This window comes from Nylanderia fulva, unplaced genomic scaffold (assembly GCF_048542155.1).
Source record: "Nylanderia fulva isolate GAGA-0341 unplaced genomic scaffold, ASM4854215v1 Scaffold1259, whole genome shotgun sequence".
Classification (NCBI taxonomy): domain Eukaryota; kingdom Metazoa; phylum Arthropoda; class Insecta; order Hymenoptera; family Formicidae; genus Nylanderia; species Nylanderia fulva.
Window position 1 is genome coordinate 13,727 of NW_028189474.1, and position 6,274 is coordinate 20,000.

Genomic DNA, 6,274 nt, shown 5'->3' on the forward strand with positions numbered 1-6,274 from the left:
CAGCGGTTGCATTTACCGTCATGACCCTTTATTTGGCCGTTCCGTTTGTTGCTTCCCTTTGCGCGCGCTCTTACTCTCATCCCATTCTCATCGGCTCTCGATACACACACGCTTGGATATACAAAAAACGACTCCCCCTCTTAATTCGCGCAGCATTCTCTGGGCGGCGTTCGCAAGTTTTAACACGCTTGTTGCGCTCTCCTCCTTATATTATCATTGCGGTCGTTGTGTCATTCAGACGACGCCAGGATTTGCACCGCGGCCGGTTCGGCGCGGCACAGGGACACCTCGGGCGAAACTTCCAAAACGATTGCTCGTACGCCCCATTGTAACGTTGTGCACCGGGACAGGCGACGCGCGGCGCCATTTTCTGGTCGCCCCGCGTAGTGGCCGATGCGCGCCTTTTCGGAAGCAAGCGGTTTTTAGGGTACTAAAAAGACCTTAGCCAAACGTGGTTCCGGGCAATTGTATCCGTGGACCGCAATGTGCGTTCTAAATGTCGATGTTCATGTGTCTGCGTTCACAAGTTGACGCGCAATTTTAGCTGCGTTCCTCATCGACCCACGAGCAAAGTGATCACCGTTAGTGTAACGTTCCCCCCACCCCCCCCCCCCCCTTCAAAAATTTTTGCGTTCGCGGAGAAGAACGCGCTTCTCGTTCAACCATTGTGGTCTCTTCTTTCGGGACGATGGGAGAGAGAATAATCGTGGTGGCCTCTTCGATCAGCTGTCCGCGCGCGTCCGAGGACGCGCGCGGACCGACGCCCCGCCAGGGAAGGCTACGGCACAAAGATAGAGTTGTTTGTTGTGGTTTCTCGTTCGGAGGCGTCTCTCCGCAACGGAGAGCCGTGGCGGAAGCTATTTGAAGAAACGTGACCGACACAGTTGACAGATTGGTCGAAATATCATCGATCCCTGCTCTGTGTGATATATTATATATTATTAATAATATAGGGTGTCTCTCGCTCGGCACTCGCGGTTTTCGCACACCGTGTATGTTCTCGCACGTGCCCGCTGCCCGCGACACGGGGAGGCGCGCCGTCGACGAACGTCGTGGGTGTGACACACGCGTGCGCGGGCATAGGTACCACCGGTTCGCTTCTCACGCCGAATCGCCGCTCTGTTGCTGTGTGTGTGACCGGAGAATGGCACACAACACGAGCGTGATCGCGAAGCGTCTCGCTCCGAATTCGTCGTCGACCCCGCCGGGGCGCGCTGACTCTGCTGCCGACTACTTTCGTCAGAGAGGCGCGACGGCGTCCGTCGTTATATCAAAAACAACAACAATTCGTCAAATCCGTTATTTCTTTTCTCTGAGAGCGCCTTTTCAGCGCGTCCAGTCAGTCGCCCGACCTGCTGCGAGCGCGCGTCTCTACCAAAAAGAGATGACTCTTCGACGAGAGCAGGACCTCCGGAAACGTTAATGATACGTCCGCAGGTTCACCTACGGAAACATTGTTTACGACTTGTACTTCCTCTAAAATGATCAAAGTTGGTCATCTTCCCGGCAACATCGGCAATGCCTGAGACATTGCCGCGCACCAGTCCGAAGAACCTCACTAAATCCATTCAATCGGTAGTTAGCGCGGCGGGTGTACAAAGGGCAGGGAAGTAATCAACGCGAGGCTTATGACTCGCGCGAACTGGAATTCCTCGTCATGAGGAACCATTGCAAGCCCAATCCCTAGCACGAAGAGGTTCAGCGGGTTACCCGGGCCTTTCGGCCAGGGAACACACGCTGATTCCTCAGTGTAGCGCGCGTGCGGCCCCAGACAGAACATTCTACGGGCATAACAGACCTGTTATTGCTCAATCTCGTGCGGCTTAGAAGCCGCCTGTCCCTCGTAAGAAGATTTGTTTTGTAACGTTGGTAGTAAAAACCCGCCAGCCGAAGCCGGGGGCCTTCGCGATACCATAAGGTACGCCTATTTAGCAGGCTAGAGTCTCGTTCGTTATCGGAATTAACCAGACAAATCGCTCCACCAACTAAGAACGGCCATGCACCACCACCCACCGAATCAAGAAAGAGTATCAATCTGTCAATCCTTCCGGTGTCTGGGCCTGGTGAGGTTTCCCGGTTGAGTCAAATAAGCCGCAGGACTCTCCACTCCTGGTGGTTGCCCTTCCGTCAATTCCTTTAAAGTTCAGAGTGGCAAACCATTACTTCCTCGGAACCCAAAAGCTTTGGTTTCCGGAAGAGCCCCGCCGAGTCCTCGGAGGAAACTTCTGTCGGTCGCTAGTGGCATCGTTATGGTTTAGAACTAGGGCGGTATCTGATCGCCTTCGAAACTCTAACTTCGTTCTTGATAATGAATGAGGAGAGAATGAGAGCTTTGGGGAAGGGGGAGTGAGAAGCGTGTTGGAAAAATTGGTGGGACCGAAAATTCCTTTTTACGGAACGAACAAAATTTAAAAGAGTGCGAGTGAAAAAAATACGGACATTGTGGGAGAATATGGGGAACAGATGATGAAAATTTGTGCAAAAATGAGAGAAACAGGGGGAAAGGAGAGTGTATCGTTTGAGCGAGTCGGGGTTTGCCCCCGGGGGAAAGGGGGTGAGCTATGCGAGCGTGAGTGCGAAAATGTTGAAAAGGGTGTTTTAAAAGGTACAGGAAGTGTATGTGAAAACGAATGAAAACGAAAAAGGAAGAGTTTGCGGTAAAGTGAGAGCGGATGAGCAAGTGCGAGTGTGAAAGTGAGGAAGTAAAAGGGGAGAATGAGAAGCTGTGAGCAAGTCATGAAAGTCGTGTGAAAGCGGTGAGGGTGAGGATGGGGGTAGCGATTTAGACGATGAGCGGAGTGAGTTGAAAGAATAAAAGGGTGGGCAGTTTAAAAAAAGGGGTTGAGGCCTCCAAGATAGGCCCAAAGTCATCTGACGTGTGCCAAGATTGGCGATAGTGTTTAAAGGAAAAAATTAGAAGGGGGGAAAGGGCGAGTGGGAGAGTTTTTTGGAACGTGTGGTGTTTTTGGTAGGAATGCGAAAAAGATGCAAAGGGAAATGTGATATTAGAAGTTACGGGGTCAATAAGAAAGTGCTCTGTAGGAAGGACGAGGTTTGTGCTTGGAAGGCCTTTAGGGGTGAAAGAGTTTTTTAGGGTTTGAGGGACAAGGTTGCATTTTGGGGAAAATGATGCGGCAATGCCGAAAAGGAAAAGACTTGGGAAAAATGTGGATGTGTGGAACATGATGAGAGATTGTAAAAAGGAAAGGTGTGTAGAAAATGTAAAATGAAAAGGAGCAAATGTGATCCTCGGTTTGTCCGAAGTGTGCCGGAATAGTGAGAGCGTTAGAGAGAGAAAAGCGGAATAAATGACGAAGAATGGGCGTGAAGTGGTCAGTATAACGTTTTTCGAAGGCGCGGAGTCCGTATATCTCGCGGCCGAGCGCTAAATTTAAATATTAATTTAAAACTACGCATGTTAGACCACGATATGAATTAATAAATTATATGCATGCTGCATGAGGCATGAATCGAGATGCATTAATATTTTAAAACGCTTTCTGTCCGCGGGTTTATTACCGTTCGAATCTCGAACATCTGCTCGTTCAAGTAGTTTTGTTACAATCCTGGCGTTGTGTGGTCAAGCACCGCGTCTTGTTGAAAATAACATTTTATTTCTTTCAAATAGTGGCACTTCTTCAAAAAATCGGGAGATTTTCTTTCAAAAGTTTCCGCGATACCATAGGTACGCCTATTTTAGCAGGCGAGAGTCCCGTTCGTTAATCGTAATTAACCAACAACGCTCCCACAACTAAGAGGCCATGGCACCTACCACCCACCGAATCAAGAACGAGCGATCCTCTGTCAATCCTTCCGGTGTCTGGGCCTGGTGAGGTTTCCCGTGTTCAGTCAAATTAAGCGCAGGCTCCACTCCTGGGTGCCCATACCTTCATTCCTTTAGTTTTCACTTTGCAACCATATTCCCCCGGAACCCAAAAGCTTTGGTTCCCGGAAGCTTCCCCCGAGTCATCGGAGGAACTTCTGCGGATCGCTAGCTGCATCGTTTATGGTTAGAACTGGGCGGTATCCTTGATCGCCTCGAACCTCTACTTTCGTTCTTGGATTAATGAAAACATTTTTGCAAATGCTTTCGCTTCTGGCCGTCTTGCGACGATCCAAGAATTTCACGCTCTAACTTCCGCAATACGAATGCCCCCCTTCTGGTCCCTATTATCATACCCGGGGTTCCGAAAACTCACAAAATAGAACCGAGGTTCCTATTCCATAGCCATGGCACGCCAGTAAATTCAGGCAATGTAGCCTGCTTTAAAAGCACTCTAATTGTTCAAAGTAACACGTCCCGGCCCGACTGGACACTCAGTAAAGACACCGCGACGGGATGCTTAGTGGGCGCCCTCGCGAGGCTAAGCCCACCGTAGGACGTCCCACAATCACGCCTTCACCACCGCTGAGCGGTGAACCGACGTTTGCGACATAGAATTCCTACGAGCTTTTTAACCGCAACAACTTTATATACGCTATTGGAGCTGGAATTTACCGCGACCGCGCTGCTCACCAGACTTGCCTCCATGGATCCTCGTTAAAGGATTAAAGTGTACTCATTCCGATTACGGGGCCTCGGATGAGTCCCGTATCGTTATTTTTCGTCACTACCTCCCCGTGCCGGGAGTGGGTAATTTGCGCGCCTGCTGCCTTCCTTGGATGTGGTAGCCGTTTCTCAGGCTCCCTCTCCGGAATCGAACCCTGATTCCCCGTTACCCGTTACAACCATGGAAGGCGCAGAAACCTACCATCGACAGTTGATAAGGCAAACATTTGAAAGATGCGTCGCCGGTGCTAGGACCGTGCGATCAGCACAAAGTTATTCAGAGTCACCAAAATAAACGGTGGACAAACGGCGAGCCGCCCGCCACCGATTGGTTTTGATCTAATAAAAGCGTCCTTTCCATCACTGGTCGGGACACTGTTTTGCATGTATTAGCTCTAGAATTACCACAGTTATCCAAGTAAATGTGGGTACAATCTAATGAACCATAACTGATTTAATGAGCCATTCGCGGTTTCACCTTAATTCGGCATGCACTGAGACATGCATAACTTAATCTTTGAGACAAGCATATGACTACTGGCAGGATCAACCAGGGAGCTTCGTGTTCGGTTACTCGCGAGGGAGTAACTCGCGAGCGAGCCCGAAGACTCAGTCGCTAGCTCTTTTTCGCGCGCGCGCGCATTCGATGCTGAAACACCGACGCGCGCGCGACAAGATACGCTCGTATGTGCCATTTTTATTTGCCGCCGGTCTTGCTCAGCCGGTCGCGACACTCTGCTGTGTTTAACGCTATTATGTAAAGCGTACGAGAGAAACGACGGGAGGCGAGAGTAAACCCCCCGGACGCCGCCGCCTCTCTTCTTCCTCTCCTCTCCGTTCAAAAATCCACAGATCAAATACTCGTGTTCTTATTCTCCCAATATGTTATGATGCGCGGTCTACGAGAGACCGCGGCGATTCACCCTGACGCTAGATCGACGATGGCGATGCTTAGACGTCGAGGACTGTTCTGTCTGGTTCGTACGCGTTTAACCGCACACGACCAGCAATAAGATTTCGCTACGGCGTACAAAGCGAGCGGGAAGAAGCAAACTCTTCCCGCAAAACTCGTATCCGTGGAGTAGATGCTCGGTAAGCGCGACGATTCCGCTGCTGCGTACGAAACGAGAGGGAACCGCGCGGCCAACACACTAGAGGCGTGCGCGCCACATAAGAGCCATTCGGTCTTGCGACACCGACTCGTGGCAATGCTGTGCTCGTAATAAATAAGTGTGCGTTAATTTTGCGCGCGTTCGGCGACGAACGAGAAGAGCCGCACCGTAATCTGCCATCTTCGAGATTCTACGACCGATACGTGGACGAATGCAGGCAGGATGCCGATAAGCAAAGCCGGAGTGTTTGCACGAATAAACTTTCCGATGCGTCCTCATTTAATTAATCTCATTTAGCTCGCTCGTTAGCGGTACAAGCGAGAACTCGGGAACAGGCGCAAGTTCGCTCGCGGCGCGTTGCTCTCGCCGGCAAGCGAGAAATTTTTCCAGGCCCGATAGCGGCGTGTTGCCTTGGTTAGCGGGCGACACCTCCGGCCGCAACCGTTGCCCGTACCAAAGTCCGATCGCGGCGTGTTGCTTTTGTAAGCGGGCGACACCTCCGGCGGCACGCGCCGCCCGTTCCCCCAACTCCGATCGCGGCGTGTTGCTTTCGTTGGCGGGCGACACCTCCGGCGGCACGCGCCGCTTGTACCCCAAGTCCGATCGCGGCGTG

General features: G+C 51.3%; 3 pseudogenes; all 3 read right to left on the reverse strand.

Moving 5' to 3' along the window:
* Positions 1-435: 435 nt before the first annotated feature.
* Positions 436-590, reverse strand: LOC146724568 (5.8S ribosomal RNA; annotated as a pseudogene).
* Positions 591-1,426: 836 nt separating this feature from the next.
* On the reverse strand, positions 1,427-2,493 carry LOC146724569 (small subunit ribosomal RNA; annotated as a pseudogene).
* Positions 2,494-3,926: 1,433 nt separating this feature from the next.
* Positions 3,927-5,103, reverse strand: LOC146724570 (small subunit ribosomal RNA; annotated as a pseudogene).
* Positions 5,104-6,274: the final 1,171 nt, after the last annotated feature.